The sequence below is a fragment of the Thermobia domestica genome, chromosome 9 (assembly GCF_964235325.1).
Source record: "Thermobia domestica chromosome 9, izTheDome1.hap1.1, whole genome shotgun sequence".
In the NCBI taxonomy this organism is placed as follows: domain Eukaryota; kingdom Metazoa; phylum Arthropoda; class Insecta; order Zygentoma; family Lepismatidae; genus Thermobia; species Thermobia domestica.
In genome coordinates, this window is record NC_137462.1 from 275,926,543 (window position 1) to 275,939,656 (window position 13,114).

Genomic DNA, 13,114 nt, shown 5'->3' on the forward strand with positions numbered 1-13,114 from the left:
TGCAACTAATAAAAATATTTCACCATCATATTGCAACTAATAAAAATATTTCACCATCATATTGCAACTGATAAAAATATTTCACCATCATATTGCAACTAATAAAAATATTTCACCATCATATTGCAACTAATAAAAATATTTCACCATCATATTGCAACTAATAAAAATATTTCACCATCATATTGCAACTAATAAAAATATTTCACCATCATATTGCAACTAATAAAAATATTTCACCATCATATTGCAACTAATAAAAATATTGTAATCATCCGTGCAAAACTTATTCAACGCCCTTTGTGGTAAGATTATAACAATATTAAGTGACTCTTGCTGATATGTTGGACAAAGCTATCCATCAGTGATTTACTATGGCTAGTATGTAAAGGGTAAACTTACACTTTTGAGCTAGTTCTACTTTTATCCTCAAGGGAGAAGCACGCCTCAATATTTCTTGTATACATTTTGTTTTTTTTATTGTATTTGAACGTTGGTAAAGAAACGCTTGACGTTCCTCAGTAGAAAATCTAACCACGAAGTTTTGATGGCGAGTTTAGATCGTAAAATATAGTCTGGGAAACTTGCAATCATTACTATAGTGTCCCAGAAGGGGCAATATTTTTTTTCTAAATAGTAGTATGGGTGATTGTAAGCAAAAAAGTTCATATGAACATAGGTCCTAATCTCAACAGTTTGAAAGCTACAGGTTGTGAACCATTTTTGACTTTATTTTAACTTCATTTTATTTTATTTATTTATGGTTACATATAGATCACAACAGGTATATTACCTAATGATAGTGACCTAGTCAGTTTGTATATAGTTACAGCATGCATGAATTCACATACATAATTACAAATACATATTTATAGATATGGCCATTTTAATTAATGAATCTTCAATAGGATTGCACAATAGTTCTTAGAGAACGGTCATTTATGGTAAATATATCAAGTTCAGGGTTACTTTCAGCATAGGAATTAAAAATATAACACATTCTCCTAATAGGTGACATGTATAGCGTATTTGTTCTAGCAGTAGGTAAATGAAAAGTAATATTTCTAGGACGCGTGCGTTTACATGGAACATGTAATTCTAACTGGGATAGTAAATACTCAGAGTCTATATTATTTTGCAATAATTTCATTAAGAAAATCAAAAGTTGGGCGGTACGTCTGTCTTCGAGAGATGAGATATTGTGCTTACGAAGGAGATCGGTATATTTTTCGAATTTAGGATATAATCCGGTTTCTTTATAAGTTAAGTACCTCACAAAACGAGATTGAATCGCTTCAAGACGTGTTTTGTTTTTCTGACTGTTGGGATGCCATATGATTGAAGAGTACTCAAGTTTGGATCTAACGTAACTATTGAACAGGGTTTTAAGAACATTAGTATTTGAAAAGTCAAAGCCAAGTCTGATTACGAAGCCGAGGTTTCTGTAGGCTTCACTAACAATGCGATTGATATGCTTGTTGAAGGAAAAGTTGGAGCTAATAGTGACCCCTAAATCAGTTACAGTGTCCACTCTTTGTACAGGAGTATTGTTTATACTGTAATTAAATTTGAGATTATTAGTTTTCTTAGTGAATGTAATAACGTTACATTTTTTAATGTTAAGATTAAGTTTGTTCGATATACACCAAGTGTGTAGTGCGCTTAGATCTTCTTGTAGTGCGAGAGCATCGGAGGGCTGGGAAATTCTTCGATAGAGTTTTACATCATCAGCAAATAATAATTTAGTACAATTTGGTAGCACATTTGGGAGATCATTTATAAAGATTAAGAATAATAATGGACCAAGGTTTGAGCCCTGAGGGACCCCTGACGTTACAATGAAACTTGAAGTTGTTACATTTTTATAAATTATATGTTGTCTGCGATGAAAGAGGTATGACATTAGGAATTGTCTCGCTTCAAGAGTGAAATTGAATGAAATAAGCTTGTTCAATAATATATCATGATCCAGTGTATCAAAAGCTTTACTGAAATCCGTATATATTGCATCAACTTGATTTCTATTGTCAATTTGCTCCGCAATGAAGTGTATGAATTCAGCGAGATTAGTTGTTGTAGCTCTCTTCGGCAGAAAACCATGCTGATATGAGGATATTAATGGTCGAATATGATTAAAAATTCTTTGATAAATGATAGATTCAAATATCTTAGCTGGGGCAGATATTAAGGCAATGGGCCGATAATTTTGAACGTCATGGTTATCGCAGTTGCTTTTTGGTATTGGTAAAATATTCGAAATTTTCCACTTAGATGGGAACAGGGATGACGATAGCGATTTATTAAATATGGTTAGCAGTGGATATTTAAGAATTTCAGCGCATCCTTTGTTACATATGGAGGTACATCGTCCGGGCCAGGGGAGCTTCTAGGCTTGAGATTTTTAATTGCATTTTCTACTTCGGTCAGATGTATGGGGGTGAAAATTTAGGTTGTCAATTATTTCAGAAGTTTCACGATTTGAAGTGTTTTGTATGTCGTAAGTAGGTGATGAGTTGCTGACGATTTTTTGAAAGTGCTGTTTAAAAGCATTTGTAATTTCTAAGTTATCTTTTAAAATATTGTTTTCAAATCGAAGAGTATTATGATCTGATTTTCTAGTTTTGTTTTTTACATACGACCAAGTACGCGTATTACTCACCCTGTATTTACTCTACAGAGGTAAGACATGGTGGATTTGATGGAACGGCTTTCCGGATGGCATACAACATGTGGCAGTTGTAAGGGAAGATATATTGAGGAGAATTTGGGAAAGTTAAGGATATTTAAAGAAATTGGATGGCAACGCTGATCCCCAAATATCCGTCAATAACTTCCCTTCCTAGTATTGCCCCTTCCTCCTGGGACACCTTGTATATATATATATATATATATATATATATATATATATATATATATATATATATATATATATATATATATATATATATATATATATATATATATATATATAGGTAGGTAGATAGATAGATAGATAGATAGATAGATAAAAGTGCCTATGTTTATGACTTCATAAATCTTGAACCACGCGACCGATCTTGATCAAAGTTTCAACAAGGCGAATTCCGGACCTGGAATTTTTTTTATGATTTCACTTTGATGGTGCAACTTACGGAGGGAGGAGATATATAAAAATGATAGAAAATGACCGATATCAGAGTGTGCTACACTAATAGTAAAAAGTAACTGACTAACGGAACATATTATCATTTTTTTCTTATTTTAACACAGCGAAGTGAGTAATTAACGCTAGTAATGTAATAAAGTAGTCACAAACCTCTAGAGAGCATAATGTGCGAAAACATCTCACTTGGCAAAATTTGGCTTACCAGAAATGGAAGGATAATAGCATGGGCGGCGATTAGGGGGGGCAAAGGGGGGCAGTTGCCCCCCACTTTTTTTTGAAGTAACTCATTAATGTATATAGCTTCATTTGAGAATGTTAAGTTTTGTATATATTACTGGTATAAAAAATGGTGCCATACAATATTTCCCGTTGCGTGAGTACATATTGGTTGTCATCTCGTGGAGTTAAGCAAGCTACAGGAATTGCGTTTTAATTGCAATTCAAAGCAATTAATATTGCAGTTGCGTATTTCTTTAAATTTCGTAGCATATGCTTGTAGTATTTACTGTCTTTTATTTTCTAACAAGGTACATTCGCGAAGTGTACTCTCCGGATTCGTGTAAAATTGATTCAAATACAAAGTTCTCCTCGTCACAATGTACTGGTATATTGTACAAATTTTTGCGGCCCATACTGGTATTTATTTACCTTTATATATCTAGAATTCAATCATATACTAGTATAACGCTCAGACATGAGATTGCGTTTAGTTTCTTTAGATGTAACTGGATATGAATGTGGGCATGTGCAAAACAAATTTGATCAAGTACTGTTTCTCTGACACATGCTACCAACCCGAGCTGCCATCTTGGATTCAACTTTCAGTTTTTCAAAAGGGAATAGGTACAAGTGAGACATCAAATTCATGTACAATTTTCTCGGAAACTCACTGATATAGAGGATTTTACTGTAGCTTGTACCGTTTGCAAGGTATTGCATGTTAAATCTTTCCAGGCATTTCGCGAATAGAAATTGCAGAGTAATATCAGTTACACATATATTTTTGATGTTGAGAAATCAAAACAATTTCTAACTGGAAAAAATATTGTAGGTATTAACAAACTCCTTACAACATTGGTGTCATAATCTTATTACATTTCTGCGAGTGATTGTATTAGTTCCATGATGTACTACAACAAAGAAGTATTGTATAACGGTCAAAATGATTAATGTAAATTCAGATACGACCATATTTAGGTGAAGACCATTTCCGTATTGACGTATGTGTTTCTGTATTATGTCCGTTCAGAGAATATTTCGTCAACGATAAATCACGTAAAACATTACATATACACAGCGGGCTCTGCACAACTTTCTATTTGATTTAATATTCATGAAGTGCCTGACATTTAACATGCAATAGCTACGATGAAACTCACTAGATTAGTGAATTTCCGAGAAATTGTAGCCTACATGAATTTGATGTATCACTTGCACCTATTCCCTTTTGAAAAACCGAAAATTGAATCCAAGATGGCAGCTCGGGTTGGTAACATGTGTCAGAGAAGCAGTACTTGATCAAATTTGTTTTGCACATGCCCACGTTCATGTTCAGTTACATCTAAGAAACTAAAAGCAATTTTGTATTCGAGCGTTATACTAGTGTATGATTGAATTCCGGATATATGAAGGCTCATAAATACGCAAATTACCAGTATGGGCCGCTAGAATTAGTACAATACACATTGTGGCGAGGATAACTTTGTATTTGAATCAATTTTACACGAATCTTGAGGGGACACTTCGCGAATGTACCTTGTAAAAATAATAACATATAGGGCTATGTAATGTCACGTGTGGAATTATAAATTAAGTTGTTCATTAATCTCCATTTGAACGTAACTTTTGCAAAACAAGCCTCATTATTCATTACTATAATTAAAATTATCCTTTCTATTTACTTGTTTTGTAATTTTTTTTTATTAAATAATCTGATCACACAATTTTCCAGACAGAATTTTAAGATGTTCATGAACAAGGAATCAAATCTCTTCTTACACCTTCGTTGTTTAAGAGTGCAAAGGGCTAGTATCTACTTCCGTTGCTCTTGTCAATTTATTTAATAAAATATGAAATACGATATATGGTATTTTAACCGAAGAAGATAGTATCCTATTAGTTACACAACCTTTCGTCAAACAAAGTGTTAGAAACAACCAGATAAACTCAGATTGATATACAAATATTCAGATCATGCCTTGCCCCCCCCCCCCACTTTTAACGTCCAATCGCCGCCACTGGATAATAGGATAATAAAGGTTGGACGAAAACAGGAGAATTGTAATAGTAAATATAAATTGAATTAAAAATGAACTAACAATTACAAATATAGCCATTTAATTGAAAATGAAAGTGAATTCAGTTCAACATAACCAGAGCTAAAACTTTCTTTGTGTCCAAAGTTGGTCAGTTTGTCAACTACTAGGAAAAAAAACAGAAGAAAGTTTTCTTTTCATGAAATGGTACCACAATCAAGAACTATCAACTTGAGGGCTGAGGACAACGCCAAAAGGGGGTGTGGTATTTGGTTTGGAAATGTGGAAGGGGTTATTTTTTCTTAAAAAGGATCTATGGTTGAGAAGATGTATCTCTCCGACTGTCGTCACATGACAAATGATTCTGCCTGGCCTCAACGCCTTCTGGTGCCAAAAAGTTGAAGCAGAAGTTGACGCATCCAGCTGTATGAGTGGTTTTGTACCGTTCCGTCTTGCAGAAACAAATGATTTCTCAGATTTTCGTCCCTGGGCTGTTAAAAGCGAGAGCCAAGTTTTCCAAAAACTTCATCTTCGGAAAGCTTACTAAAAGAACAGATTGGAAAGGATAGCAAAAGAAGAGAAAGAGAACACCGCCAAAAGCAGAGAAAGTCAAAGAAATATTACTCTAAGATTATAGGATAATGAAAAATAGTATTAGAAAAAGTTCGGAAAATTGTTTTTAAACTAAAACTTATCATTTGTAGTTGGCATTTACACTGCGTGAACCATTTCGGGTGTTTACGGAAGGGGAACGCTTTTTATATATTATTAATTATATTGTGGATAAAACATTATATTATTTAAAAAATGGCAAAACGAATGCAAATAACCGAATTGGTGTATGAACATTCCTTAGAAGTTATTGCATACAAAAGTAACTCAGACACTAAGTTCTACCTCAATATTAATACAAATTAATATCTATGAAAGTAACATTGTGGAAAAATTATTGATTGACGAAATCAAACGAAATTTATTTTTTTAAATTTTATTTTGTTTAAGAAGAACACAACAGCTAATTCTACGTAATTACAGTGTTCATATCAGAGTTACATAAGAATAGCTGTAATACATTTGCGAAATCTATCCTGACTTCAGAACGTTTTTACATTTACTCATTTTTTTGTACACTCTGTACCTATCCTCGACGTTGGTGACTGTCCTGTTGCATTTGTTTGAGATTTCTTACAATGAAAGAAATTTCTATTGCCCACAGGTATGTTTCCATTGGGTACCCTGAGATGAAAGAAAGATTCAAATCCTTAGTATTTAATTTATTTAATATTTTGTACAAAAAATCATGTCAGTTAACACTCTTCTGTGATTGAGAGACATTGTGTAAAAATTTTCATTAAGCGAAGTACTATTACAAGTATCATACCTAGGAAAGATGTCTATTCTCTTGTGTACCAGAAATCGTAGAAATTTATTTTGAACTCTTTCTATTGTAATAGAATCTTTCTTCATGTGTCAGGGGGCGCGGTGGCTCAGTGGTAGAGCATTCACCTCCAGTGCTTGGGGTTCCTGGTTCTATCCCAGCTCACGCCGTGTGGACTTTGTGCGTGCTCGTGTGTTTTCTCAGGGTTCTCCTGTTTCCTCCTACTTTCTTCATTCTATCATTTCACTCATCTCTCATCATTACCGTCTCCTTTAGCCTAACCGGCATAATCGTAGGACGTAAAACTTAAAGATTTCATTCCATTTTCTTTTTTCATGTGGGAGTTCCATATAATAGATGCGTATTCTTATTTTGATTTAGCAAATAAAAATTGTAATTTTAGTAAAGCACACGGCTTATTAAATTCTCTTCCCATTCTCAAATTAAATCCAAGATTTCTGTTTGCGTCATTTACAATTTCATTTATATGATGCTCAAACGATAGTTTATCATGTATTACACCCAGGTCTTTCACATTTTGTTTCCCCTATATTTGTTTGCCATCTATCGTATATTGAAATCTTAAATAGTCTATTATTATATTATTTAGGCTAATGGAGATTGCTGATAAGTGAAAATGAATTATTATCCTTAAAGAATGAGAATGTCAGAAGAAACGGGAGACGTGCAGGCCGACCACAATGTTGTTCATTACAAAGGATGAAACTAAGGACCTTTCAACCCAGAGGTAAGCGTTTTATATTGAGCCAATATACTTCTTTAATTAATTGGGATTTAATGTCTCTTCAGAGCGTTGACATTACACGAGACGGTCCCTGTTGTTTAAGGAAAGAGCAGAATCAATCATTAGTTACCTTTATACCAGAGGCAATATATAATCTTCTTTGGTGTAGTGGCTAGAACCATATTTTCATAAATATGGTTCCGGATTCGATTCCTGATGGGAGAGAATTAAAATTTAAGCACACTAAGGTCGTTCGGATTCTATCTTAAACAGAAGGTATGTGTCTCATACAGCCTCATTGATGAAAAGGAGCGCTAATCTTCAATAAACAAACCAATACAAGAGCTAAACAACTCGACCGGGAATCGAATCCAAGACTATGCGCACAGAATGTACAGGGTGGCCCTAAAGTAGGTATACTCGACTGTATTGATTAAGTATAATATTCTAGCTTATAGGTTTGTTTTCTTCGGCTGTTCTGAGCTTAAGATATAAGTAAAAAGACATTAAGAACAAATAATAAAAAGAACTATGCATAACAATAAGAAATTATATAAAATGCAGTGAACTGATCAGTACGGGACTGTATACCTACTTTTGAACCACCTTCTATGTTTTCATGAAGAGACATTGTGGAACAAGTATGTAATGATATAAAAAATTCGACAGATGATATCAGAGTCCAAAGAATGTACAATTATAGGCAAAAGAAAATATAGTTTACAGTCGGCGGTGAAATTTCTTTACCTTTGATCAAATTAGGGGGGGGGGGAGGAATGGTACTGAGACTGATACGGACTTTTATATACTAAGACGAGACCAAGACAGAGCTCTATAAATCGAGACGAAACCGAGACGAGACTCAGACCAGTCTCGGTCTCGTTTCGAATATTGATAGCTATTAAAATTGCCTTTACTCAAAATTTGTTTTGCTGCAGTGTTAAATAATACGGGAACGGTTGACTTATGTATAGTGGCGTATCTAGGGGTTGGCTATCGGTCTCAAGCTCCTCCTGAAATAAATTTGTGGTCATTTTTTCGCATTGCACGTACAACACAAATGTTTCTTACCTGTTCTTCAAGCCTCTCCCGAAACAAAATCCACTGCTGATGTATATAGCCTTCTCTCTTTTTTTTCTTTCTTTCTTTCTTTCTCTCTCTCTCTCTCTCTGTGTCTCCTCTCTCTTTCTTTCTATATACATATCCGGATATGATCAAGGAAGAGGGTAAGCCACAGTTTGCCGCTTTATCCAGTGTAAACAAAGTAGGGTTGGAGCCTATTTTATCCAGTGTATAGTGCCGGCCTTGCGTCAAGGAGGGGGGGCATAGATAGCCCTTAGCCCTCCTCTTGGAACTGCGTCTGTATAATATTAAAAATTTTTAAATTTTGTGCCATATTGTGTGAAATATTGAAGGGGAAATTTTTGTAGATACTCGGCAACATTAGATAAGCTAGCAATGTTGCCAACACAACATAAAATTGTATTTTCTCAAATTGCTTTACGTAAGGTATTACATATTTCTAATTTAGATATTAAATAAAACCACAATACCACACACATTATTCAGTGTAACAATGGACAATGAAATATCAGTAACATCAACATTTTGTAGATCTTTAATAACTCAAATGGCATGGACGGTGCAATGCGCATCAATTGTATCTTAGCGTCAAATTCCATGATCATGGTATAATGTAGCTTATTTCGAATGAATGAAGGAACAAAGTTACAAGAAATGGAAACTTTAACTTTTACTAAAGACTTTGCTTCGAAAACATGCTGATATATTACGTCTCATCATGTAGATGCTTCCGAAAGACTTTAATGATCGTAATGCCATTTACAACAATTGCTATTTCAAACCGTTTCAGAAACACCAGCCACACGGGTAGTGATTATTATACTGCTTAAAATGATGAATTTGTGTCAAATTTTAAAAATAATTGTTGCTTTCCTTTCCTTCTATAACATTACAACAATTGTTTCTGATAGTTTTAATTACAAGTCACTGTTGCCACACTTGGTACAATTGTACCAAATTCAGCCCTTTTTGTCGTTCATCGGCCCGTTGGTACCACGCTGGCATTTTCAGCCCATTTTGTGAAAAAGTTGGTACAATTCTGCCCAATTCAGCACTATTTAACAAATATAAATTCACATTTTCAAAAGTGTCAGTAAGACTTTTCCTACATCTCACGTTCTCATACTGTGTGTTGGACTCTTTAAAAAAATTATGCTCAGCATTTATTCTGTGACGTTGCATCGCATAACGCTATGAACTTTAAGTGCGAAATTCGTAATTCGAACTATACCGGGAAACAAGTGATGCTAGATGGGCGCATCCTGATAATTTATATTTTAATATTTTATTATAACGTACAGTTTCCACGCGAATCGGAGATGATTGATTTATTCCTCGTTTTATGTATTTTTTTATATATAGTCATAATACCCTTTAGGTTTATTGGTAACTTTGAAATAGAGGCGCATTTGATTTCCTTACAATGCATACTGAAAATAACTGTTTTCCCTTTTAATTTGCGGCTTCTGTTATATTTCCTACCTATGAGAAAAAGCTTCATATACTTCCATGGTTGTTCGGGATCCTCCTATTTGGATGTTTTTATTAAAGTAATTTTTAAAAAGAGCACTTTCTTTATTTAGACTCATGGAAGAGGGGAAGAATGTTCTAGAACTTTACTCTTTTAGAACCATGTATTACAATTGGTATAAAGAAATGAATTCAGCCCTTTTTGTTTCAGTTTGGTACTATTTTCAGCCCACTCCAGGGCTAGGACTGTGGCAACACTGCAACAAGTCGCAGTTACATTATTTTAAGTAGTTTTGCCCACTTAAATAAATTGCTAAATATTATTCTAAATATAGTGCAAGTAACGTAACTAAACTGCAAAATATTTTTAAATTACTCGTAATTTGTTTTATGGTGCAAGAATGTTTTCCAAAAACGACGTTTCTCATAGTCTTTGGGCTACTTTTAATGTTAATGTTAAAGTTTTTGTTCCAGTAATAAGTATAAATGCAAATTGTAACTGAAATTAAATGTAACTGATAACTTTTCAGTAACATCAATTGTTCCTCCTAAGCCTTAGGCCTGGTGTGCACTTTAGATTAAAACCGTGCTTAATTAAAAGTCCTAATTACACTCTTAGTTTTAGTTTGACCATCGACCACCTCAAACTCGATCCATACCATATAGCTATATGCAGTGGCGTATTTACGATTTTGTTTCGGGGTGTCTTTGCTTACTTTATTTCTGGAAATGTGAAAATTCTGCAAGATATTCATTTACTTTAATATAGTAAAAAAAATTTCGGGGGCTTAAGCCCGGAAGTTCCCTTAAATATGCTACTGGCTATATGCAATTATTCAAGGTCTTACAGTTAGTAATACACATTGTGTTGGTTTTGGTTTGGTTTGGTTTAGTTTAACGTCACATGTTTATGCTAGGGCGGCTAAAGAAGATGTAAAGAAGAAGGTGTGAAGAAGATACTGATTATACTGGATCCCGAACCACTTAGATCGTTCAACTGTACCCCTACCGGGAATCGAACTCTGAACCATGTGAACCGAAATCAAGCGTGCTAGCCGCTAGACCAAATCATTAAGTCAGTGTTGCCAGATCGAAGATCAAAAAGTTTCATGTCTGTACTCGAAAAGTAGCGGATTTGAACTATTTGTAGCCCTATATATAAAAATAAAAAGATACGTGATATGAGGAGTGCGCAGAAGGTGGTTCATGGGGGGCCCAAACTCCCTCTCATTTGAAATTCCGACTTTCCTGTAAATTTTACCTAATTTTTGGGGCCATGTTACAAATTTTAATACAGTTTGTCCTCATATTGAATTTGCACTAACCCGAAAAGCTTTGGACCTCCTACCCCGAAATAAATTTCTGCTTTCGTCTCTACATGATACTATTGAAATTCTATGGTTAATCAGAGCAAATATATATTTGTACAGGATGTTTCAAAACAACACCGACAACGTTTGGGAGATGATTTCTGACACAAAGGTAAGATGAAAAGTATAGACTAACCTGGGTGCACAAAATGCTTCCTTTCGAAGTTATAGGTTGCGGAAACACAAAAGAGTGAGCTTTAAAGATCTATAGCTTCAAAACTATGGCACCTACCGTAGTCGGGACAAGACTTCAGTTAGGAACTAGTATATGCTCTATCTAAATATCCATGCTTCAGAATCCTGCGCTACTTCCACAACAATTTTTATAGAGGTAGTTGGTGAGTACTTCAAATTGGTTTGGGTACAAAACCTCGCGGCCACAACCTCGCGGCCACAACCTCGTGGACCAAAACCTCGCCTCCCGAAACCTCGCGGCCCAAAATCTCGCCGGGCCGAGACCTCGCCTGGCCAAAACTTCGCCGCCCAAAACGTCGCGGGCCAAAATCTCGCGGGGCGAAAACCTCGCCTGGCCAAAACCTCGCCTTGCCAAAACCTCGCCTTGGCAAAACCTCGTCTTCCAAAACTTCGCGCCCCAAAATATCGCCATACCCAAAATCTCGCCTGACCAAAACCTCGTTGTAATGATCTCGCGACACAAAATCTCGCCTGGTCTAAATTAAGCAAGACGTAGTGTCGCCTGGGTGGAAATGTCGTCAGGATAAAACCTCTTCACGACGATTTCTTCAATGTAGAATGTTCTATATATTACTATATGTATATATTTAGTAATAAAACATAATTACATTAAAATAATGACAAGAAAAATTCTAATGCATGCTTTGGAAATCTATATATATATAAAAATTAAATGACTATGTTTGTTACGTTATACCTCTTGAGCCATCCCACCGATCTCAATCAAATTTTCAACATAGATGAGGTTCGAGGCTAGGATGTCTTTTATAATTTCACTTTGTCGGCACAACAAAAGGGAGGGGGATATATATTCCACGGCCACGAGATTTTGTCCGTATCCTCTTCAAATTATATGCCTGTAGCCAAACTGCCTCTATAAAAATTGTTGCGTGATTGCCTTCGGATTCTAAAACATGTATTTTTAGATAGCGGACGTATAGTTCCAAAGTGAATTCTTGACCGACTACAGATCTTATGGTTTTCGAGCTATGGACCCCTAAAGTTCATTTTTTCGTATTTTCGGCAGTCCATAACTCCGAAAGGAAGCTTCTGTGCACCCAGTTTAGTCTATACTTTTCGTCTTATCTTATGTCAGGGATCACTTTCAAACGTTGTCGGTATTGTTTTGAAACATCCTGTATATATATAATTTTTAAAACTTTTTTTGTACTTTACATACGAGTAAACTTCTGCGAAGAGTAGTATGAAGAGTAAAACAAGATATTTCCGGAAGGAAAAAAGTTAGTGTTTTGTCCTACCTAGTTGAGTAACAATAACTCTGTGGGCCTCCAATACTCATTTTGTCGCCACCCAGGGGAAAATGTTTCCTGGAGTACAAATATGCCTGCAGTATCCACGACAATTTATTCAAATTATAGCACTAAATTCTTCAATTTCTTAGGTATTATCCTTTATTCAATTTTCAAAGTAGAAATTTTGTAAGCCTGTTTTCTTTTTCAAAGCCCTTATGGG

General features: G+C 34.9%; 1 long non-coding RNA gene across 1 annotated transcript in view; it reads left to right on the forward strand.

The window, feature by feature from the left end:
- The window catches only part of LOC145660701 (uncharacterized), a 39,924-nt gene that overhangs the window by 12,314 nt on the left and 14,496 nt on the right, over positions 1 to 13,114 (forward strand). Inside the window, exon 2 of the long non-coding RNA XR_014126862.1 lies at positions 7,389 to 7,526. This is a non-coding gene — a long non-coding RNA (uncharacterized LOC145660701). The remainder of the gene's footprint in view (positions 1 to 7,388; positions 7,527 to 13,114) is intronic.